Source organism: Syzygium oleosum, unplaced genomic scaffold (assembly GCF_021117445.2).
Source record: "Syzygium oleosum isolate NSW1041296 unplaced genomic scaffold, Sole_v2.1 Sole_v2.01, whole genome shotgun sequence".
Lineage (NCBI taxonomy): Eukaryota > Viridiplantae > Streptophyta > Magnoliopsida > Myrtales > Myrtaceae > Syzygium > Syzygium oleosum.
In genome coordinates this window covers 4059085-4085073 of record NW_026607485.1, presented here as the reverse complement: position 1 = coordinate 4085073, position 25989 = coordinate 4059085, and the positions used below count along the sequence as shown (strand labels likewise).

The 25989-nt window shown below is 39.2% G+C and overlaps 1 pseudogene; it reads right to left on the bottom strand.

Moving 5' to 3' along the window:
* Positions 1–12570: 12570 nt before the first annotated feature.
* Positions 12571–19705, bottom strand: LOC115694457 (disease resistance protein RUN1-like; annotated as a pseudogene).
* Between the last annotated feature and the right edge of the window lie 6284 nt (positions 19706–25989).

Sequence of the window (25989 nt, the reverse complement as noted above, 5' to 3'; positions counted from 1 at the left end):
AATTTCAATTTAGCATTTTCGGCCAATTGCCGCAAAAAATCAATGAGTAGCGATCCACAAATTGTTCACGTCAGCGTGGCACGTAGGATGGTAATTGATGATTAGACGCTATTCAGCAATTTCCTATTGCAATTGGTCGAAAATGCTACACTGGAATTCCATACAAAGGTTAATTAAAATGTTTACAATTGAATTGGCATCTATACAATAGGTTTAGAACTAATTGGGTAATTACCCTCCTTTTTTCGGAAATTTGCCACTAGTTATCTTTCATTGCTTAGTTTCTAGGGGATGCACTTCCCCAGATTAATCAAGACTTTGGCATCTTATGCCATTATGGTTCCGCCTTGAACTTTAATTATATAATATGCAGGACTATTACTTAGTTGTCGTTTCTTGTCGTAATTTCTAGAATGAATTCATAGTATTTGGCAAACGAACATTAAATGTCAAATTGATAGCGATGAAAAAATTCAGTGGAGAATGTAGAAACATAGTTTAGGGGAGGCGAAATGAAGTAAACTTCAATATCTAGCTATGAGGGTGAGATATAAAAAGATTTAATAAATCATAGTATAAATTTGATCAAAGGCAGACCAAAAGTCAAAATCAACAATCACCAAAAGATTATGAGAATTGCCTCACTTTATAATCTAGAAATTTTCATCGACATTTTCGGGGGCTCATTTTCCTTCCACCACGAGAGTCTAGTCTAGCTTCGATTTGAGGCCAAACAAAAATGTCTCGAAGTGGCCACACAACTTATCATAGGCCATTGCATAAAACTTATATTATTATTTCCAAGTGGTTTCACCGAAGGCTACATGAAATGGGATTGGATTCCCACGTAAAAGCGTTCTAGCTTCGTCGAAAGCAACAATAAAGCAGGAGGAAATGGCTTTTCAAATTACCCCAAAAGGACGTTAAGCCATAATTGATGTCACCCTTTCTTTGTCTCTCGAGTGATTGTTATCCGCAAAAATAAGAAAGAAAAACTTCAAGGGAAAACCTTGACATGAAATGGTCTTCATCAGACTGAGACCGTGTTTCTGGATGCTTTTTTCTTTTCCTTTTTCATCATCGACGCTAAGGTCACGTTCAAGGATTAGCCAAAAAGAAGAGAAATGAAATCACCCTTCAATTTCAGTTCAATAAGGAGAGCACCCGATCAAGAAAGCCAGTTGAATAGTCTTTGAATAGTGGAGTCTACGTCAACTATTAAATGGCGTGACCAGTCCGCGTAGCTTTTTTACTCCCGGTGGGCTCCGCTTCTGGTAGACTTGACTTTTGACAAGCTGACACTATGCAAGTCGTTCTCTACGGATATCAAATATTGAGGAGCTTACAGTGTTAGTAGTAGGTGTTCCCAAGATTTCATTGGTCCTCGGCTATGCTTTGATCTTTTGACGGGGCATAGAGAAATTCAGATTGCAATATTATTTTATTTTCATAACTCTAGGGTTTCAGATATTGATTTTAAACTTAGGTGATGTTTTTGAAATAGATTTATCATTAGATTTATTTTACCTGAACAGTAATTTTTCCAGTTTTATAAGCCAATTCATTTTCTAGATTCGTTTGGAGTGACTTTATCTTTTACTTTTTTGTTCACTTTTTATATTTTTGTGGTGCTTGCATTTTGACTTCCTTAATCTTTAGCAATTAAAACTTTCATATAAAAATGTTAACACGTATATTCACCTACATAATTGTGAATGAGTATCTTGAAGTGGTTGCGCCGTGTCTTCAGTGATATCGATAAAAAAGACATTTTTGTGCAAAGTTTTATAAGGACTATAGAGAGATTGCTATATGAGGTGTTTCGGACTAATTTGTCTGACCTAATGCATAATCAAATTGTGTTTGATGTATTGAAGTAACAAATCAAAAGGTAAAAATCAAAATTGTTGCAAAGCAAAATCACTTACAAATCAATACGAAGATAACACATTAAGCGTAAGTAATAAATAAAAAGGCAAAATATCATAATAGTTGCAGTGCGAAATCTTCTACAAATCAAGTATGCAGATAACACATCAAGCAGGATATCATTGAATTGATCATTTGGAAATCTTTTATGATTTGTCTTTTATTCAATTTCCATGTCTTTAACTTTCACTATAATTATAGACGCAATTCTCTGTTTTCTTTATGATGAGCTTAATCGACTCTCAAACACGTTCCATCCGAATTTGACAACTCATTTTTTGATCGAATTCATCTCCAAAATAGAAATCACGCATCAAATCCTAGCTAGAGCACACCCATTTGCCTTTATTGTTAGCGAGGGAGGGATGAAGCAAACTTTCTTTGGTGTTAAAATGATTGTGCGAGATGACAAGTCTTGAGGGAAACTTGAGTTACTTCAAGTTGCTCGGACACACGCTTGTGACAAACGCCTTACTTATGATCCCATCAATCTAGAAGATGTGGCATATATTGATTGTCGAAAGGTCACCCGAAAATTAAAAGGTTTTTAGTAAGTCAAAAAATAACTTGTGCCTAATATTGTCAACTAATATCAATCAATGATAACCAGTTAATATGATTAAATCGAGATCCTCTTCAATTTGCTTGAAGTGCTTGAAAACTACCAATGATGTTGAAAAACAAAGGGTGGTCATTTAAGATAAATTACTCAATCATTGCTTTCTGTTGTCACTGTAATTGAATAAATATTTAGAACTTCGCGTAAGGTGCATTTAGGTTGGTGAGAATATGCAACATATGTGTGATTCAAATGTTATGGTCTTCAAATGTGCAAACATTTTTCTTTTGGTGTGTTTAGGTTGGTGAGAATATGCAACGTAGGTGCAAATCAAATGTTATGGTCTTCAAATTTGCAAACATTTTTCTTTTGACTAGTTTGTCTTAACCTTAATGCCAGTAAAAATCTCTCATCGACCTCGCCAACAATTTGCATATAAAGTGGACTTGACTAGCCACTACTGAATTTCGTTGATATTGCGCTTGAGACCTCTCTCTATTCCCAGAACTTTCCCTAGTCGAGTCTACGTCAACTCGTAGCTTTTGCTCCAGGTGGGGCTCCGCTTCTGGTAGACTTGACTCTTGACAAACTCACATTATGCAAGTAGTTCTCAATGGATATCAGAAATTGAGGAAATTGCAGTATTAGCCCTTGGTGTTCCCAAGATTTCATTTTCGGTCCCTGGCCATGCTTTGTGCTTTGGTTTTTTGACGGGCACGGACAACTCGAGATTACAGTTTTATTTTGGTTCCTTCAGTTGAGGATTTTTTCGGAGTCTGTTTTCAAGCAAGCTTAAGGGATATTTTGAGATAGAATTGTGATTAGATTTATTTTACTTGAACAGCAAATTTCCCCATTTTATTAGCTAATTTGTTTCCTAAATCTGTTTGGAGTGACTTTATCTTTTACTTTTTTGTTTATTTTTTTCTTTATATTTTGCAGCGCTCGCACCGTGACTTTCTTTAATCTTAAGCAATTAAAACTTTCATATAAAAATATTGACATGTTCATTCACCTACATATATATCACAACTTTCTAAAATTTGAATAATATTTTCAAGCTTTGACGGGAAAACAAAAAAGGCCCTGTTCTCTTGGTCATTTTCTAATCTTCATTTATGGTGGTTTGATTTGAAACTAAGTTTGATTTGATGTATTTCGATATGAAAATTGGGATTTTTCTTTTTCCATATCGCTCTTTTGCGTGTAAAGCGATATGTCATATGAACCTAGTGGTTCAATTCTCTTTGTTTTCATCGTATTAGTTTGAAAATGGAGCAGGTGGCTCTTTTTCGCTTTATGAAGTATTGCAAAAAAGGTTCCTCTACTTTTGGTCTGAATATTGCACTGAATCAGCTTTTTTCAGACATTTTCAGCTAAGAGTCAGCAAACAACCTATTTAGACGGTTTCCGAGTGATTTCCATCGTCCACAATTCAAAGATGGCAACCGAGGGATTGATTTGAAATGTCCAATCTTGCTTTTTGTTCATAGCTTCTCCAATCTTTCTACCTAACGCGCATTTGAATTGATACACATTGCGAATCTTCTCGGAACAACCCAATTCCCAATTTAAGCACCCCGATTATAAGCGCGCAAGTTACAAAAATGGAATGAAAAAAAAAATAGTTTTAGGGGGGACTTTCGGGATTACAATTGTGAAGGAGTATTTTGAAGTGGCTGTGCCATGTCTTCGGAGATATCATTAGAAAAGACACTTGTGAGCGGAGTTTTATAAGAACTATGGAGAGATTGCCATGCAAGGTGTTTCGGACTGATTTGTCTGACCAATGCATAATCCTACTGTGTTTGATGAACTTTAACTGATTCTCAAGCATGTTCCATCCGAATTTCCTAACTCACTTTCCTACTGAATTCATGTCCAAAACAGAGCTCACGCATCAAATCATAGCAGGAACACACCCATTTGTCTTTATTGTTAGAGAGGGAAGCATGCAACAAACTCTCTTTGCTGTTGAAATGATTGTGCGGGATGACAAATCTTGAGGTAAACTTCTTGTTGCTTCAAGTTGCTTAGACCCATGCTTATGTGCAAATGGACTTCATATGAACCAAATGGATATCATATGGACATGAATCGGTGTAATGACCTCAGGAAACGATCCTGGGGTCAGGGCTGCCTATCGAAAACTATCTTGGGACATGTTATTCAATTAGAAAGGAGGTCAATACCTGCTGTCCATGGCTTGGACAGTGACGGCAGTGACATAAAACCTCATTTATTTATGCAAAACTACACTAAACTATACCGAAATGACTTACCAAAATAACTGGGAATGAATCCTATAGCTACATAATTCGAATAACACCTGACTTAGTCCCTGAATGGAACCTAAGGCCACTTATTTCGATCCTAATGGAGACCCAACAGCAGTAACCAGCATGCACAGCCACATTTCACCTATAGGCTGTCTGTGGTTTTTTCTATATGGATCGAGGGAACTGCCATATTCAATGACCGATGGATAGAATAGAAGTTGCAAAGCAGGCAATGCATAAAGATTTTTTTTTTGGTAAGTAAATGCATAAAGATTTTGTGACCGATGGATAGAATAGAAGTTGCAAAGCAGGCAATGCGTAAAGATTTTGAGACAAAATCTCGGCCAATGAGACTCGGCTTCGAACTGTTTAACTTTTGGTGCACGTTAGAAAATTTTTGATTGGTCTCTCGGATATGAAATAGAAAAAGAATAGAAATAGAAAAAGAAAAGGGAACTTAGCTTCGATTTGGAGCTTTAAGTCTAACACATGAGATGCATATTGGTCTCTCAAATATGGCAGTTCTTTCTTCTCTGTCACAGGATTGGCAAGTGATCCTCAACATGAAAAATCATCAACAATTGAAGTAACCCAATATAGCGACATGCGAATATTTCCCGGCCTCAGGCAGCGACTTCTTCCGAATTCTCAACCAAGCAACATCAAGTAAAACGGCTCGTATACTCAAATTTTAGCTTAACCAAATCACCATAATACCTTACTCCAAGGGCTCAGGAACGGGAGCATCGTTTCTACCTATACTTTGCCTATGTTCATCTATGGTTTCTCGGTCTCCATGGAATCGGGGGTGACTTCCCTATGAATTTTTCGCCTCAAGCTCATCCCTTCCACCAAAACACTCAGCATGCAAATCCACAGTCAATCTCCTTATTCAGCTTATTCTACCTAAGTGCAACGGACTTAAAAGTCCTTGAATAAAGCCGAGGGAGACGCCAACAGATGATCATCATCATGTTTCATGGAAAGCAATCCCTCTGAGGCATATAATCAAACAGTCACCGTGCATTACCCATTTGGCCGCATCGGACCAATAGCTAAGAAAAACTTCCTCCACACCTCAAAACAGAGAGAATATTGACAACGTATTCCACTGGAAGAAGCATATAGATTCCTATCACTCAATCGAATGATACCGACTCGGCACGACGCGGAGCCGCACATTGCTGACGCAGCTCCGCGCGGCGGGTAAAATTGGAGAAGCCGTCGACGGTGAAGGTCATCGAGCTCTCGCGTCGCACGACGTCAGGCACATGCGGGGTTACGGAGAATAGAACATCAGCAGCAGCTGGAACGGGCGCGCCAGAGACGTCATCTTCTCGATGTTGCAGGAGAAATGAGACGTTGCAGCACGGTGAAGCCGTGGAGGCCAGGGACGACGGCCTCTCGTCCTCACATCCTGCCGCGTGTTTTTGGTTTTGCTCGCATTCGTCTCTCTCGCGCGACGGCCTCTGCGGTCTCGTCTTCGAAGAGGTTCCAATCGCGATTAGCGTTTTCCACCGGCCCCTCTTCTTTTGTTTCGGTTTCTCGATCGATTGCTGAGGAGCCGATTGCTTTCTTTTGCGGAGATACGTGAGGATTTCACTTAGCCTCTCTGGGACGATGCCCATGGTTATCGGCATTGTTTGGTTTACGCTCGCCTTTGATCATTTATTGATTCATCATCCATAGATCGATCTTGGCGTCATTGTTTTTACCAGCTTATTCTGGTTTTGTGTTATTCAGCGAATTTGCGATGGCTTCTTTCCTTCTTCTTTTTTTTTCGTCAAAAGGCATGCCCATTCATCACCAAAATTATACATGAAAGGATCCATAAGAAATCTCAAAAGTCACCGTAACAATACAAGCCTATAGAGCTCCAAAACAAATAAAAAATGATAAATCAAGGTATATCATTAGAGCATTGTTGGCAGAGATAATCACATGCTCGTCTTTCAAGAACAGATTTGCGACTGCATCCAAACGAAAGGATCAACGGCCGATGACTAAATCACACATTATCATTAGTGACGACCACACGTTGAGATTTTTATATGTAGTTATAGCTTTGTGTGCGCCAAAGATTCAGTGTCCCCAACACCATCACCGTACGGAGATAACATAAACTTATTGAACAAGCTCAGATCTGATACCTGTGAGAGCGAGCTCTTTAGCAAGTGTGAGATCCCAAAGCTTTTAACAAAAACATGTTGAATGAGTACAGAAGTGGTTAATTAGTGATGGGGTCTGTACAGGCCGAGATCAAATGAGGTTCGCATGCTTATTTGCACTTCGAGCTTGGGAGGGTCTAGCGGGCTGGATCAAGGATTGCAATTTGTCTTTATGGTTAGCGAGGGAGGGATGAGATTTGAGTAACCATGGTCACTATACCTTCGACACTAGAAGTGGTTAATTAGTGATGTTGCTTTCTTTTAGCTCAGTTGTGCAATGAGTTACCTATCTTTTCACTGCTCGCTTGTCAAGTATTTTGAATTAGGAACAGCAATTGAATGAAGCTCATCCAGTAAACTGTCTTTGGTTACTTCAAGTCGCTTAGACCCCTTGCTTATGTCCAACGCCTTACGTGTAATCCTAGTATTAAGCTAGAAGACGAGGCACATATTGAATATCAAAAGGTCACCCCAAAAATGAAATGTTTTTAGTAAGTAGGAAAAAAAACTTGCTACTAATATTGTCGACTGATATTGATTGATGATAGCCTATTGATATGATTATACTGAAATTGTTTTTAAGTCATGACAGTGCTTGAAAAGTACCTAGCATGTCGAACTTTAAAATAGGCTCAAGCTACTTCATCTCTCCTTGTAGCCAAAACGAATTTGCCATGAGTCACGAGTGTTTCCACTCTTAACAACGCTTTGTAGTTTTGTTATTGACGACTAGATGTGTAGCAGCATGAGCTTGGGCTAGTTTAGTAATGTGATGATAAACGCGTGTCCCCTAAAGCTTGTGGGGTTTCGGAACCATTGCACATCAATCTTCCTTCTACAATTAAGAAACCTCCGTAGGAACCTGCTTCTGCATGCCACTGTGGTGTGCGTGTTTGTGAGAGAGAAAGAGAGACAGAGAGAGAGAGGTTGGTTTCTCGGTACAGATACCATCAATCTAGTTTTACAGCACATATTTTGCGCATATTTTTCGGAAATATTGTAGCGGGCGCACAAGTTTCAGCCTTATTTTCCATGCATTTCCAGTGGCGAAAATTTTAAAGAGAACGGAGATGGTGAAGGAGCTGACATGAATTAGCATGTCAATATCTTAATGACTCAACTCCTATATTTTCTGTTGTATATTGACTAAATTCCCTTCAGGAATCTCTCTCTGTCTCTCATTTCATATCACTGTTGTAGACTTGTTAAGCAATTTAGTTATGGGTTTCAGAGATATGGGATGCTATGCGTGGTGTAGCAGAAGCAAATTGAACACTTGCCATGCAATTGTGGATAATGCTGGTGTGATTATTCAGAAAGCTGACTTGACAATATGCTATAATGAAACGTGTGCTATATCCATCTACTTTCCCCAGTCCCCCGCTTGCTTCTTGCTCACGACCACCTAGAAATCTTTTCCATCTCTAATTTTCCGTCCATAATCTAATCAGATTGCTGATAGCAAATAGCTTAAAAGCCCTCTTAAAATTATCTATAGCAAGAGCACGTAGTCGTAGGTTTGCTGTACAAGATTTTCCAAGCAATTGATCATGATGTTCTGATTATAGTCACCGAATATGATTCTATGACATTCTTTTTGATAGCTTCCAATGCGAACATTTGGCCTTTCAAATCTCAAGTCGAAAATCCTCGTCACACTACTAGCCATAACTCACATCCTTCTATTGTTTGTTCTTATCTCGCCCAAGTTATGGTCAAAGTTGTCCACCAACCAACGACGAAATTGGGTATACAGTCTCTTGTATTGCTCGTTTCTGGTAATCATTTAATCGAGCAGTCAATCTCATCAAACACATCTTCCCATGAATGAACTTCGTACGTTTAGGGAATGTTCAACATACATAAATGACAATATGAGAAAAGCACAATAATTAAAGGTCCGTGATACCATATTCTAATAAAAATGCGGCAAAGAAAGAAGTTATGAATTTAATAGGACTGACACAAGTGATATTAACCTTGTTTTTGCTGACCTAACCGCAAGTGAAAATATTTTTTCCAGAGAAGAAGTGAAAATATAAATTAAAAGTCAATTAGTTCTAAATAAGAATCGACTCCTAAATTTCACAACTATTATATATTTTCATTGTATCAATTCAATGTGAAAAGGGTGTTAATATAATATTCACCAATCTTCCATTAGCCACAAAGATCAGTATTAAGCAAATAGTACGTGCATATGTTAGTGATGTTGTTTTCTTTAGATCAGGAATGCAACGAGTGACCTTTCTAATAATATTGCTGTACGGGAAGCTTGCTTGCCGCAGGATTTTCTTTTATTTATATTTTTTGGACAGGTGGATGTGGAATGTAAGGTTTCCTATTTTGTACTGCTCATTTGTTAAATATTATAATGACTTGAATTACGAACAGCAATTGGATAAAGCACACCCAGTAAAATGTCTCAGTTGCTTTTTTTAGTACCTTGTGAGTGGTACAATACTGATCGCTAGAAGGTGGACTACATGAATTATTTGGAATTTGGGATTCTTTTTTGGAGATTTTGTTTACCTTTTCATTTTTCATATTAAAATTTGTAGAGGCTAGAACTGTGATGTACTTATTCCGTCAGTTTTAAACACGAGGTATTCTCTTACATGAAACAAACTTTCTTTTCCGTTGAAATGATTGTGTGGGATGACAAGTCTTGAGGTTATTTCTTGTTGCTTCAAGTTGCTTAGAACCATGCTTTGTCAAACGCCTTCCATATGATTCTATTAATCTAGAAGATGTGGCGCGTATTGAATATCAAAAGGTCGCCCAGAAAATGAAAGGTTTCTAGTAGGTCAAAGAATGACTTGCTACTAAGATTGTTGACTAACATTAATTAATGAAAATCTCTACATATGATTACATTGAGATTCTTATCAATTTGAGAAAGTGCCTGAAAACTAAGAAGCATGTTGTACTTGAGAATAGGCTCAGGCTACTTCAACTCATTGTAGCCATAGCTAATTTGTCACTAGTCACAATTCTTTGCACTCTTGACAACGCGTTTGTAGTTTTGTTACCGACTGACTGATGTATTGGAGCACGAGTTTGCTCAAGTTTAGTGATGTGATGCATGTCCCCTAACGCTTGTGGGTTTTGGAAGCATTGCACATCCATCTTCTTCTTATCTACGATGAAGAAACCTTCATAGCAACTTGCTTCTGCATGCCTCCGTGGAGTGGGACGATATGTTTGAAGCATATATTTTGAGCGTGTCTTTCAGATATGTTTTAGCTGGGGCACAAGTTCAAACCTTATCTTGATGTGCATTTTCAGCAGTGAAACTTTTAGAGAGGCTGAAGATGGCAAAGGAGCTGATGTGAATTGGCATGCCAATATATCTTAATGACTCGAGTCTTATGTTTTCTGTTGTATATTAACTAACTTCCCTAAAATCTCTATAGGAATTTATTTCTCTCATTTCATTTCACTGTTGTAGACTTGTTGGGCAATATAATTTTGGCTTACAGAGATATGGGTGCTCTGCGTGCCGCAGCAGAAGCAGATCTAAGGCTTGCCAAGCAATTGTGGATAGTGCCGGCGTGATTATTCAGAGAGCTAACTTGACAGTATGCTATGATGAAAGAGGTGCTTTATCCATCTATTCTCCTAGTCCCCCGCTCGCTTCTTGCCCACCGCCACCTAGAAATCTTTTACTTCTCTATTGTTCTGTCCATAATCTAATCCATGCGATGATGATTGCTGCAGGTGCGAAGTACAAATTGCCAAAGTACATTTTAAGCGAGCCGACCAATTTGATTGATGATAATTGACAATTGAGGCGGGGCGGATTTTGCTCGGCTTAGTGTGTAAATCCTGTGAATTGATATAGATAGTTTGGTAAAACAAATTGCATCAAAGTGGAGCGCATTCTGGCATTTTCATATGGTTTGTTTCATTAGTAACCGAACCTTCAAAGGAAACGTGAAAGGTAATGAATTCAGGTGATTGTTACGGTGGAAAATGATGACATCCTCTGTTGCTAGACCATCTTTTCCTCTAACTTGGTAGGGTTTGTCAAGTGCATTGACATTATAATATCATTTGTCTGTCATGTGGAGTTGCTGATGGATTCATCTTGTACTCGATTACAATTTTGGATGCGATTCTAAAATTGAAAACCATCCCTCTTAAAGGACCAGGGACAGCATAGATCGTCCATTGCACAATGGGGAAATGGGTTGCATTGTGCCCGATGCATGGTCGAAAATATATTTTCATGTTATCCGTGAAAGCGCAAGAGATCTTTGTGAAGTTTGAATAAGACATATTGTGTTTGAACAGTAGCAAAAATTACTCCTCTATCTTATGCACTAAAAATCATGATGAGTTCATTAGAAAGGTTGAGATGTAAAATACTAATGAATGCACGGAGATGTTGCAGGAAAATCGAGCTAAACTGAGCAACCAAACCTAAATTGAGCTAATCTGCTGAGCAGTTTCAGAGTCACTTTATATCAATACACACAGAGATTTACAGTTATAGATGCGTCGGATGATTGGCATTCTGTTTTAACTTCAGAACAGAGACCAAACAATCTAGGTCGACTCCAGAGTTCACTTCAACCACAAGAAAGTGCTTTTGAACTCTTTTCGATGTAAGGCAGAAGATCAGGTGAATGAAATTGAATCCAACAAATTAGCGAAGTCAATAATCGCATACTAGCTTGATCAGAAAATCATGATTATCATATCAGAATCAAACCGGATCTTCGCCTCGCAAGCCTAAACACGACGTACCAAAACTTATGATGAATCAATGACGTGAACAGAGAGCAGTTTCCCACGCTCTGTTTCGCTCTTACTTACTTTGTCGATTGTTTCGATCATGTCGTCGTCGTGGTCGACGTCTTCTCTTTCCACGAGCGGCAGCCAGCTCTGCTCTTCGGCTGTGCAGATCAACGAGAAACACAAGCCGGAACTCAGAAATCATTGTAGATTCATTCAGGGCCATTAGTACCAAATCTGCCCAATTTGTATCTCTTGATTGACGTCGCGCACAGAGTGGAGATACCCATTGGGCAAAACAAACTCGGTCAAGCAGTATATATAGATTGCTGATGGCAAACAACATAGAAGCCCTCTTAAATGGTTCTATATCAAGAAGTTCTTCAAAACGATTCTATGACATTCCTTTGATAGTCTACAATTCGAGCACTTGGCCCATGATATCTCAAGTCAATCATCCTGGTCACACGACTAGCTGTGAGTCGCATCCAACTATAGTTCATACTTGTCTTACCCAAGCTTGGATCAAAGTTGGTCACCAACCAACGAACGAATTCCTCTTCAATCAGTAAAAAATGAATTCTCCAATAGGCACGGGAATACAATTTCTTGTATTGCTTGTTTATGGTAATCATCTAATTGAGCAGTCCATCTGATCAATCCTTCGCCAGCGCATCTTACCACGAATGAACTCTCTACGTTTTAGTGACGGTCAACATACATAAATGACATTATGAGATTAAGCTGTTAAATCTCATCAATCTTTCATCAGTTAGATTTTTAAATTTCAGCCTTTAAAAGAAACTGGACAATTATGTGGATCCAAGCCAAAAAAAAAAAACAACAAATCTGTATGTACGAAAAAAGAATTGGAAAAAAAAAATATACGAAGCAATTTAAGATAAACTACAAAAACGAAAATATCAACAAAAAAACGTGATTGATTGAACTTGAAATTTACGTATCAGTAACCATACGAGCCTGAGCCCTAGAGAATGGCCGCCTCATCTTACACTCCTCTCTTTCTCTTTTCCCCTCTTTCTTCCCGGACTTTCCATTGCTTGTACTCGCTGACGTGGCCTACAAAGCAGTCTTGAATACTTAAAAGGCACTCGTCTGGTAATTTCGAATTGAGCCACTAAGATCAACATTAAGCAAAAAGTACGTGCATATGTTATAAGAGGTAGAAATAATGCAGTCGATATTTCCTTCTCTCTCCTCAATTGCAAAAATATATATATATTTTAAATTTTAGCCTTTAAAAGAATTTGTACAATCATGTGGAACCAAACTGGAAATATAATTCTGCATATACGAAAAAGAATCACACATTCCTTTCTAGATGGTGAAAACATTGCTAGAAGCACTACAGATGCTTTCATATAACGACAAAAACATGCGAAGCAATCCGAGATAAACTACAAAACGAAAAATATCGACAAACAACATGATGGATTGACCGCCACTCGGTCGACCTAATATGTGCGGAGCGCAAACTGAAGGAAGGACAACACACCGAATTATGAGGAACGCTCATAACCAACAAGCCGATAAACATGAAACCCACTTCCTGAAAATCATCTCCAGTACGACCAATCTCGAAATTGTTGTGTACGTATCAGTGGCACTAAAAATTGTGGAGATCCAGTAACACCTAACACGCGAACGTTCTTCTTCCCCTGAGAGAATGGCCGCCTCATCTTACACTCCTCTTTCTTTTCTTCCCCTCTTTCTTCCCGGACTTTCCGTTGCTTGTACTTGCTGACTGTCTATAAACAAAGTTTCTTCTAAATTTGGGCAACACGAGAGCCCAAGCCCGAGAGAATGGCCGCCTCATCTTTCTAGCCCGAGAGAATGGCCGCCTCATCTTTCTTTCACTGCTCTTTCTTTTCTTCCCTCTTTCTTCCCGGAGTTTCCGTTGCTTGTACTCGCTGACGTCGCCTCCAAAAAAACTTTCTTCTAAATTTGGGCAGCCGAGAATTAACAGTGTGCACTCGTCTGGTACTTTCCAATTGAGTACGCTAGGGAAACTTCTCAATGACCTGCAATTGACAAATATCAAAATTTTGAGAGCCTCTAGTTCATCCAGGCCCTTAACCGCCAGAAGCTCATAGCAATCTTCAATCCTCAAGGACGCCAGCTTTTTCAAATCCGATAGATCATCTAGACTTTCAATCTTAGGACACCTGTCTATATGCAATTGCTCCAACGACTCCAACGAACCAAGACCTTGGATCGCAGTTAGATTTGGGCAATTGATCAGCGTCAACTGCTTCAACCTTTTCAACCTTGAAAGACCGGCAAATCCCTTGAGGAGTTCTGCAGTTATCACTTTGAATTCAATCAACTGTTCAAGCCCATCGACTTGGACTTCCTTCCAACGGCACGTATGAATGAGCAAATATGTCAAGTTTCTCAAATTGCAATGAAAGGACAAACTGGTTGTGCATTTATGACATTTAAGTGACAATGTTGACAGAGACGGTGGAAGGTGCGTGAGGAATTGTAGCCATGGACCATCTTGTGAGAACAAAGGACTGTTCAGGCCACGACCACTGAAGGCCAAATCCGCCAATTTAGTTAGGCTTGAGAGATTCGGAACCGACCGCAACGAACTTGATCCGAAGCTTAGCCTTATCAAACTTGTGGGAAGCTCAGGCAATTCTTCGAGTTTGCCACGATCACATAATTCCAATTTCTCTAGGTGAAGAAGTCGTTTGATCGTTGCTGGAACATTTCCAATAGGGGTTGATTTCAAGTCAAGGACTCTCAAAAGCGATAATTCCCAAATGTCCTCGGGAATTTCCCATTTCAGAGACCAGCACCTCGTGGCATACAGCTCTTCCAACTCTTTTAGCGCGACAATGCTCTGCAGTAGCTCCATTATCGAAGAATCCGAAATATTGAGGACTTTTAATCTACTTAGGTCTCTGATAGATTCAGGTAACCGGAGACATTTCGTATGAGAGACATCCAACTCGAGTAGCGATTCCAAGTTCCCAATCGACACAGGGAGTTCCCTTATTTTAGTAAATGATAGATCGAGAGACTTAAGTTTTCGTAGGTTCCCAATAGAACTAGGAAGTTCATTGATTTTTGTATATTGCAGTTTAAGTACTGACAAGCGATGTTGGCTACCAATGGAGTCGGGTAATCTCGTGATGGCCGTATATGAGAGATCCAACTCTACCAATGATGCCACTCTCTTAAATGATTCGGGCAGCTTCTCCAACTTCCTACAATTGCCTAAATACAAGTACTCGAGCTTCTCTAGCCATCCGATTCCTTCGGGCAACTCCCTAAGACTCGTACACCAATTCGCACTGAAGTAAATCAAGCACTTGAGCTTGTCAAGGGAACCATCAACTTCAATCAGACTCTGGCAGTTTTTAAGGATCAATCTCTCTAAACTCGTATAATGAGAGAAGTCTGGAGTCTTGGTCAAGTGAAAGCAATCCATGAGATCCAAAACTTTAAGCTTCTTGGCAACCTGTAACAATAGCTAGAAGAGAGTAAAGCGAAAATTCCACGCAAATTTAGAGCCAATAAATGATTGTGCTGAAACTTAGATGCAATTGGGTTGACTCATTTTCCTAATTTCACCCACATAGATCCCTTCATCTAATACTCACACCTATCCAACCTGATCCACATATTTACACCTATATATCAATTCAATATAATCTAATTTTATGGCCTTGATTACAATACCAGCATAGTCAGCTTTGTTTTACTTGTGGAATGGCCTTGATTAATCCATTTATGTGCCATTTTATTAACAACAGGTTATTGCCTATATAGTTATGATATAGTCAATTTTAGTTAAAAACATAAAAACTACATGAGACAATTCAATGGAGATAAAGATAAACAAATAGAGCGACCGGTACCTTGATTTGAATCCATCCAGCCCAGTTCTCGGTGATGGAACTATAAGACAGGTTGAGAACTACAAGATTGCGAGGATGGAAATTGATGGCCAAGAGCTCTCGAGGACACCGATACCAGGACAAGTATCTTAACTCTGAAAGCTGATTCTCAAAGTCTCCATCTAATTGTCCCCCATATAGTTTGAGGAACCTTAGGTTTGGAAGCCTTGAAAACTCTTTGCTCGTGTAGGTTTTTAATGCAATTTTTTCTAAACAGATTGCTTCAGTGGCCTCCTTTATCTGTCATCCAACGGTAAAGTAGCAAAAGAGTAAATGAAAAATGTTTTCAAATCTCTCTGCCTCTCTCCCTCTCTATCTAAAAAGGGCTCCTAATTAATAAATGAAATATCGAGAAAAGTCTAAAATTCGATGGTTGAATATATTGTCTCACCTCTTCTGTTCTTATGATATTATTTGCCATCTTCGAAACCCACAACCTGCTTTGCTTGCTTGGCGTATCTTCACAAACTATTTTCCTCCCGAGATCTCTCAATTGATCATGCATCCAGAATTTGTGGTCGTCAGCTTATCTTTATCAAGGACATGCAAACAAGGACATCAATAGAATAATTCGGCCCATATCCACAATCTTTCCACATGTAGATTGCATTCATTTGGTCTTCATTCAAAAAGAGACATGCGATGTCGAGAAAGATTTGTTTTTGCTTGTGATTTAGGGCATTGTAGCTGATCTTCAGCTTCTCCTCAACCCTCTCGTTTGGTATTACCCTCAAATCGTCTAGTACATCCATCCACGAGGCTTTCTTTTGACGATAAAGTAATGAGCCTATGACTTCAAGAGCCAAGGGAAGTCCTCCAGCCGTAGAAACTACTTTTGTCGACAGACCGACATAATCATCTGGAGGAGGATTTCTTTCCAAAAGCATGTCTATTGAAAAGGTCAAATGATTGAACGGAATCCAATGGCTTCACTTCATACTCCAAAGTTTGGTTGGGTAATACAACAAGGCTTCTATCCCTAGTTGTCATGATAAGTCTACTTCCTGAGCCAAACGAAATGTGATTGATGGCGAGTTTCTCAAGTTGTTCCTTATTATCTACGTCGTCGAGAACGATCAAGACTTTCTTGTTAGAAATTCGCTTTGTGATCTCCTTGATCCCATCGTCGACATCATTGATTTTTTCATGAAAACTTGAACCAAACATCATAGATAATAGTCGTTTCTGTAAAGTTTCGGGGGACTTGAGCGACGTTTCCCGAACATCTTTGACGAAGCAGCAATGACTGAAGTGGGCATTCAGTTTGTTGAACACAACCTTAGCGAGAGTCGTTTTACCGATTCCGCCCATTCCATGGATAAGTACAATGCGCATGCCCTGGGAGTCCACATCCAACAACTCCTCAACGTCTTTCACTCGATTGTCCATTCCAACTAAGTGCTGGGTTACTAGTTTGTCTTTTGTCTTCAGCTTCATCAAAATCTCCCGTGTCACCGATTTAATGAATTTCCAGTACCTGCCACATTAGTGAATCATCTAAGCCAAAATTGCAAAAGATAACCTCAGGACACTCAGCAAAGGATTGCTATCAACATGGCTTGTACCACTTACTGAATTGACTAGTGCACCCAAAAGGACTTTGGGAATGCGGTTCCTATGATTTAAACAAATAGTCATATACCGAATATCACGAGCCTTTTTTATAAATTAATAATACTTCCAACCGCCGATTGACGTGAATGGATGGGAAACTTGCTCCAATATCTTGGAAAAATCTCTCGAAAATGAGAGAGAAGGTAATTTGAAAGAAGGTAATCCACAAGTAAGGAACACAAATATATATAAATATATATATGAAATTAGATCGATCAATGAAAGAACTACAGGAAAAATAAAAAAAAATATGAAAGAAATACTCCTTGAATTTATTAACCCATCTCCCCCTTCAACCTTACCCAAAAGAAATAGAATTTTGGCTAAATACTTTACCCGGTTCTTGCTTTGTATGGTTTGGATGAATGACATGGTTGATTCTGTTACCGAAAAAAAATTTTCAAAACACACATGGTATTCATTCAATTTCAAACAGCCTAAACGAGATCTTATCCAAGCATGGGTATATAATGAAAGTCCTAAACAAAAGTTATGGAATCAATTTTTTCTGTAATCTGTCAAACTGACAAGTATTATAAAGAAATCAGGAAAGAAATTATGATATCATATTTGTAAAATATTTTATATGATGTTTTTTGGAAATGTAGAAGAATATGAGCATTAATGAAAGTGTATTCAAGATATGGTAGACAAGATTTATGAGAAAACAAATGAGACTTACTGAAAAAGAAAAAGAAAAATATTGACGAGAAATTGAAAATAGAGATAGAGAGATCTATTCTTCTCATTTGGAGTACAAACTTCTTGTTTTTAGTCTATGGATAACGTTTTCCGTCATCCAAACGTTGAAAAGTCCGAAAACAATTTCTCGAAAGTGGTTTTTCGTTAAATAAACGAACCCTAAGTTAAAATTGTTAAAGATAACCTCAAGACACTCGGCGAGTGATTGCAAGCAACATGGTTAGTTCCACTAGCTGTGTCAACGGGCCGTTTCACTTTGAGCCCCACTAATAAACGACCCGACCCCGACATGAAGTGAATTTATTTTTCAAAATGCCTTGCTCAGCCACCACAGCCTCACAGCTGCCGCCGCCCGCCACCGTGGTTTCCGATCAGCAGCCGCCGCGATGCCCCCAGTTCCAAGCATTGCCACTTTGCTCCTTCTCCTCCCCAATTTCCTCTGTCTCATACGCACCCCACCGCTCATGGCATCTCGCTTCTCCGTGGAAGCTGAGGGTTCTCTCGCTCAGCTGCTCTCCTTGTTGAACGTCACCCTTGGCCTGCCGTTGGGGATTTTGAGCACGGTGTCCGAAACCAGCACCGACTCGTGGTGGAAATCCCAGAACCTTCGAGAACCTCTGCTCGCCAATTCACTGTCACCGTCAGGTGAGAATCAACTCTCATTGTCCGCGGTAGCACGACGTCCGAACGAGGGGGAAGAAGGACCGTGCATGCTCGGGGAAGCAGGGTGGCAAGAGGAGTCAGCGGCTGAGGCGTGGAGGAATTCAGTGCGGGCGTCGTTACAAGAGATGAAGAAATGGCCGGAGGCGTCGGTGGAAAGGAAATCTCTCGGAAAGGAGAGAGAAGGTAACTTTCAAGGAAAGATATATGAATTTAGATCCATCAACGAAGGAATTAGACGAAAAACACAACCAAAAAAAAAAACGAAAGAAATACTTCCTTGAATTTTTAACCCATCTCCCCCCCTCTAATTTTATTTGATTTGGATGAATGACATGATTGATTCTTTTACCAAAAATAGTTTTCAAATCACAGATGATATTCATTCAATTTCAAACGGCCTAAACGAGATCTTATCCCAGTTTGCGCACATAACGAGAGTTCAAAACATAAGTTAAGAGCACTGTAGGACACCCACATACCCTTGATCTTTCAACTCCCATCCTTTGATGTGGGCGACAGTTTTGAGGGCATCCTCCCACTTTAGCCTCATCTCAAGGCCGAACTCCTTCTCATGCTTATCCAAAGCGCCGATATACAGTTGAGACTCCTTCATCTTAACATCGCGGGGTTCCACGTCATAGAAAATCGGCATAATCTCCTTCTCGGATGCTTTGGATTTCGTGCACTCCTCCACCATGTGCGCAAGTTCACGAAGGCACCACGCACTCGAAGCGTAACCTTTAGAGAAAATGGGTATGTAGATCTTTGACTTTTCGATGGCCGTCGGTAGCTCATCAGCTATTTTCTTACCGACGTGGAGCTCTTCCTCGTCGAGGAAAACACTGATGTTCGCCTCTAGCATATTATGGTAAAGGCAATCGGTGAATCCTTTACGAGTGTCTGGCCCCCTGAAACTTAAGAAGACCTCATAGTCAATCACCAACGGCTCACCGCCACTCGTTCTAGCCTCCGAGCTCTTTCCCATGTCCATTCTCACAAGTATTTTCCGCCCAAGGGTTTCCTCCGTCAAGAGCACCTGATCAAGAAAAGCTCGCTCACTTCGTGTTTGTATAAAAAGAAGACTTACCAGCCACTACTGAATTTCGTTTGTATTGCGCTTGAGACCTCTCTTTATTCCCAGAACTTTCCCTAGTTGAACGACCTTGGAGTAGTAGCAACGATTTTTTCCCCAGTCGAGTCTACGTCAACTCGTAGCTTTTTCTCCCGGTGGGCTCCGCTTCTTGTAGACTTGACTTTTTACGAACTCACGATATGCAAGTCGTTCTCAATGGATATCAAATATTGAGGAAATTACAGTGTTTTTTTTTTTTTTTGGTAAGGGAGGAAATTACAGTGTTAGTCCTTGGTGTTTTCAAGATTTCATTTTCGGTCCCCGGCGATGCTTTGCTTTGTTTTTGACGGGCACGGACAACTCGAGATTACAATTATATTTTACTTCCTTAACTCTAATATTTTTTCAGATGCTGGTTTCATACTCAAGTGATATTTTTGAGATGGATTTATGATTAGATTTATTTTACTTGAACAGTAAATTTTACCGTTAGTTTGGAGTGAATTTTATACTTTGTTTTTTCTTTCTTTAATTTTGCAGCACTGGCACCTTGACTTTCTTTTATCTTAAGCAATTGAATCTTTCATATGAAAATGTTGACATGTACATTCACCTGCAAATTTTTTAATAACTCGCCAAATTTTAAATAACACTATTACTAAATTTGACCGGAAAGCAAAAAAGTAGTTTTTACTTTTTACAAGGCCGAACAAAAGAGGCCCTGATCTCTAGGTTGTTTTTTGGATTTTTATGGTTTGAATTATAGGAAAAAATGCCTCTTGAATTTAGATATGAAAATTAAGATTTTTTTTCCCTTTTGCACTTTTGCGCCTAGTGATCGGTTCCGGGCCCTTGATTAAGCATTCCGAGTTTTGCAGCCACAGTAAGAACACCAGGAAAAAAAAACATTTTAGTCGTAAGAAACAGCTAGAAATTGACTAATATTTGCAATTCCAGTACAGTTGATGACCTTCAATTTTCTGAAAAAGGAGCATGAAAATTCCCAATAAAAGTGGAAGATTTCTTCATGGATTTGCCAATCAGCTAAGATATTTTGCATATTAAACTGTTGTAAAATAATCTTCAAGATTAAGTATGCATCTCGGTGGTAAGTTAATGTGATTTCTTGCACATTGTTTTGTAATAAATTGTTCTCGAACAGATAAAACTGTTAGACAAATTTTAATTGTCTTTTTGACATTAAATTTTGAATTTTACCATCATAATACATTTCTCAGGGTCTGTTTTTTTCGCGAAAAATTTCTTGTTGGAAAATATTCTCCATAATATCCGACATTTGGATCACTTACGAAAATCAATCAATAAAAGATATTCTCATAGTCAGTGGGATACTTATACGTAAATTCAGTATTATGAATTCTTAAAAAAACTAGAAAATATTTTTTGAAATATGGCAAGACTCCAATACTTAGAGTATCATGATTATTCCTTTGAGATACTTTCGATTATACTATGAAAAATGAATTGCAATTTTCTTTCATCTATCGATGCTCGATCTAAGAGAGGGTGGCTATCTTTGATTGGCATTTCTTTCTCTTTCTAGAATAGAAATTCTCTCGTCCAGAGAATCTAGGAATGACATTAATTTACCTTAAAACAAAATGCTGACAATATGGCGTGCCATGTGTGAGCACCTGGATTTTTCCAAAGTTTCAATTGCATTAAATTTTTTATATAAAATATATAATAAAAAAATCGGATTAATTAATTAATTAAAAAATTAAAGTAAAAGGAATTGGCAGACAAAAAACAGCCTGGCATGGACGCAGAAAAGCACAACAAAAGAGAAGAAAAAGTGGGCACGCGTGATAAAAGACAAACCGACAAAAGCAGTGGAAATGGTCCGGATATCCGATTTCTTTTATCAATTCTCAAATCTAATGTCTGCATAAAGATTCTGCATAGGGATTGCATGGCATGCATATTTGCACTGATAAATAGAAAGTGAAAAATAAAGTTGTGAAATTTTCTGTATGTTTCATTGAACTATACATGAGCCTATTTGTAGGTTTTACGGAATGACTATCTCTAGTAATATAAGATTACAATATAAATTACAATAAATCAAAATAACGAGATTATAATTCGAGAGATACTCATAATAAGATAACGAGATTATTATCCGAGAAATACTCAAATTAGAATAACGAGATTATGATATGGGAGATATTCAAAATCGATAATATATTTCTAATACCCCTCCTCAAACTCAAGGTGACATGGAAGAGGTCAATTGGAGTTTGGAGTAAAGATCGTAAAAACGCTCTGGTGGATGTGCCATAGTGAATACATCAGCAAGTTGATCAACCAATGAAGTGGAGACAAGACAAACATTGCCTTGAAGCACGTGAGAGCGAACAAAATGGCAGTCTATCTCAATATATATGGTGCGTTCATGAAAAATATCGTTATATGCTATTTGAATAGCACTATAATTGTTGCAATAGAGTACCGTTCCACCATTCTGATGGACGCCCATGTCCACTAATAGTCATCGCAACCATAATAATTCCGCTATCGTATCAACAAGAGCATGATATTCAACTTCCGTACTAGATCGAGCAACAATAGTTTGTTTCTTGCTATGCCATGAAATAAGTGAGTTACCTAGAAAGAAACAGTAACCGGTGGTAGAGCGATGATCAAGAGGGTCTTCAGCCCAGTCAGCATCAAAGTAAGCCATCAACTCCAAGGTAGATTGAGCAGAAAAGTGAAGACCTTGAAAAAGGGCATCCCCTTGACATAGAGAAGAATGCGAAGAACAGCAGCAAAATGAGTGGTTCGTGGTGCATTCATGAACTAACTAACAATATGGACGACGTAGGCTATATCAAGACGAGTCACGATAAGATAACTCCCTCTTTATCATTAAATTTGGCATTAGTCTTGATGAGAGTTGTAGGCCCGTTTGGTTCAGATTTGAGAAGGGCTTTCGGCCTCAAAAGCCCCTTCCCATAATGTTGAACCGTTTGGTTTAGCTTTCCGAGTCCGGAAAGCCAAATGCTAGCATTTGGAATGTCGAAAGTCCAAAGTTGGTCCGGACTAGCTTTGGGCTTTTAGCATTCCACAAATGTCGAAACTATTTTTCCTTCCTAAACTACCCTCACTCAAACTTTAATATTTCGATTTTGCCCCCTTGTTATTGTTCATACTCTTCACCAAAAGGGCGGCGTGGCGAGGCGGAATCTGGACAGAAAGGGCGGGCGAGGGACCGGTGAGGTTTGGCGACCTGTGCGCGGCCACCTGGGTCGCGTGGATCGCCGACGGCGTCAGCCTCGGGGTCGGGCGACGCCAGCGCCATCGCCCGGGTCGCTCGACCTGTGCCGTCCGGCGCCCTGGGTCGCGTGACCTCGTGCAATAGCCGCTTGGGTTGAGCAACACTAGGCGACACCCGCTCGAGGTTGCACGACCTGCCGTCCTCGCAGCTCGAGGTCGCGCGACCCAGCCGACGATCGCCCGGGTCGTGCGACCTCGTGCCTCGTCCGGGTCGTGGCTCCCTCACCGGGGTCGCCTAAGGTTGGGATGGCCGCCGCACTAGATCTAGCTCGCGGCGATCGCCCGACCTCGGGCGATGGCCGCTAGCGCCGGATCTAGCTCGCTGGGCGCCGTAGCCCTTCACCGACTCAAACCGTAGCCCTTCGGCTCCCGCGAAGGGTACTTTTTTTTTTAATGAAAAAAACCTCCCAAAGCCCATTTGTAAAAAAAAATAACCAAACACTACTTAGGGCAAAGTAGTTTCACAAATAATTTTTTACCAAACACCATTTGCATTTCCCCAAGGGGCTTTCACCCAAAGGTATTTGCATTTCCCCAAGTAGAATTTGGAAAATCGAACCAAACGGGCCCGTAGCGCCTTATTATCGCAAGTCCTGTTCGAGAAAGAAGATCGAGTGGCATATTTAGCTTGAGAAAGATAATAGCTAGAGGAATCAAGTAACCTTCAAGCCTAAAAATAACCGAATTTGTCGAGATTTTTCATTTCAAACTGTTGATTGAGATACTCATAATCGAATAACGAGACTATGATATGGGAGATATTTAAAATCAAATAATATATTTTTAATATGCATGATTATGCATTTATAATAGAATATTTGTATAATTATAATTGCCATTTCAGAAAGAATTAGAATTATCCTTGAATTAGTGGAGATGCATATTTAGGACATTAAGATTGCATTTTTTTTTTGTAATTTTAATTGCGATCTTGCATGGACTTTCATGTTAGTAATTTGCATATTTGAAAGGTTTAGGACTAAATTAGCAAATTGTCAAAAAGTTTAAAACTAAATTTGCACATTTGAAATGTTTAGGATTGAATTGATCACCGTACAATAGATTTAGGATATTTTGGATAATTATCTCCTTTTGCATCAAATGTAGACTAACTATCGACAATTGACTTTCATTTATCTCACACTGGGGAACTTGTTTCCTAGAACTTTCGTTTGCTTAATCTTTACGTGTCTAATAGGAAAAGAGAAAAGAGAAATTTTAAGGGTCATGTCAGGGAGTGCGTTAAAGAGAAAACTTCATACATTAGGAAGAAGGTACACTGATCCTATCTAACAATGTGCTTTAAGACACTATTAACGAAATTTGTTTCTCGATATTCAATGTGTACTAACATCAAAAGTATTCTAATTTATGCTTATATCATGTAATAATTGAGATATTTGGACCAACGCATGATTGCTTCGTGTCGGCATCACATGAAATGACAGAGTGACTTTTGACGAACTCACAATTGTGCAAGTTTCGTTCTCAATGGAGAAGAATTTACTACGTTAGGCCTCGAGCTTTTGGGAGATCATTTTCGACCACTTTGTATTGTAATTTCGTTTAATTTCCTCAACTCTAGGATTTTTCAAATGATATTTTCAAAATTAGGCGATATTTTCTAAATGGATTTATAATTCTGTTTCTTTCACTTGAACAGTAACTTTTCTCGTTTTATTAGTTCATTTGTTTCCTAGATCTGTTTGAAATGACCTTTGTTTTATTTATTTATTTTTTTGTTCCTTTTTTTCATAAATTTTACTTGAACAATAAACTTTCCTTGATCATATATTATTGTTTCCTTTTTAAGAATAAAATCATTCTTTCCTTTAACTTGAAGTCTCACACCGTTTTGCTTTGCCTTTGCCAAGCTGTAGCTTTTGCCTACATACTAGGGGTGAGCATGATCCGAGTGGGTGGTTTCCACCCTAGAATTGAGAACCACCCACTAAGGACAGGTTCCGAAAAATGTTAACAGAGAATCGCCCGTTGAATTCGTGGACCCACCCGGAAATCGGATCGCCGGTCCTATCGATTCTCGGGTGGGTCCATGGAACCAGTCCCACCAGTTAATTTAAGCACAATAAGACCAGTCCAAAAGGAAATTGACTACGGTCACTTGCTGTTAGGGGACAAAATGAAGGAAATGGTTTGCAAGTTTCAAGGTTTCATTGCCATGGAGGTACAAGTGCTTGCTGCGTTATCATATACTCCAGATTTGTGGAGCAAATGAAGTTAAAAAATCATACTAGTAGCTTCTTGCAACACTCGGAACTTCAGGTTGGGGTTTAAGCCATGTGAGAACCATCACACTCAGACAGCAATTATCAAGAAGAAACCCTTGTGCCGGACATTTGATACTCTGGAAAGTAAAAAAAAAAGGGGGATGGGGATATATATATATACCGGTCCGGGGGGCAGTTCCACACTTGGAACCGGGAACCGGACCGGTACTCACTGGTTTTAGTAAATTGGAACCGGGAACCGCACTGGTCCCCGTCGGAATCACCGGTTCTCGATCAGTCCGGTCCGGTTCCGGGCAATCTGGACTGTTTTTGGTTCTTTTGCACACCCCTACTACGCACTATCGTCTTTGATTACCTCGAGTGATTTGAACATTTAGTAGGTTTTGCACTACATCTCTCACTTTTAACCAATTCAATGGGGGATCACTTTTGTTGTTTGCAGTCTAGTTTTCGTTGCTGTTGAAATGATTGTGTGGGAAGACAGGTCGTGAGGGTAATTTCTTGTTACTTCAAGTTGATTAGACCCATGCTTATGTCAAAACCCTTACGTATGATCCTATTGATCTAGAAGATGTAGCACATATTGAGTATCAAAAGGTCTTCCAAGAATGATTTTTAGTAAGTCAACAAATAACTTGCTACTAATATTGTCGACCGACATTAATCAATGATAAATTTGGGTATGATTATATTGAGATTCTTTTCGATTTGTGAAAGTGCCTAAAAACTACCAAGCATGTTGTACTTGAAAATATGATCAGGCTACTTCAACTCTCACCGCAGCCAAA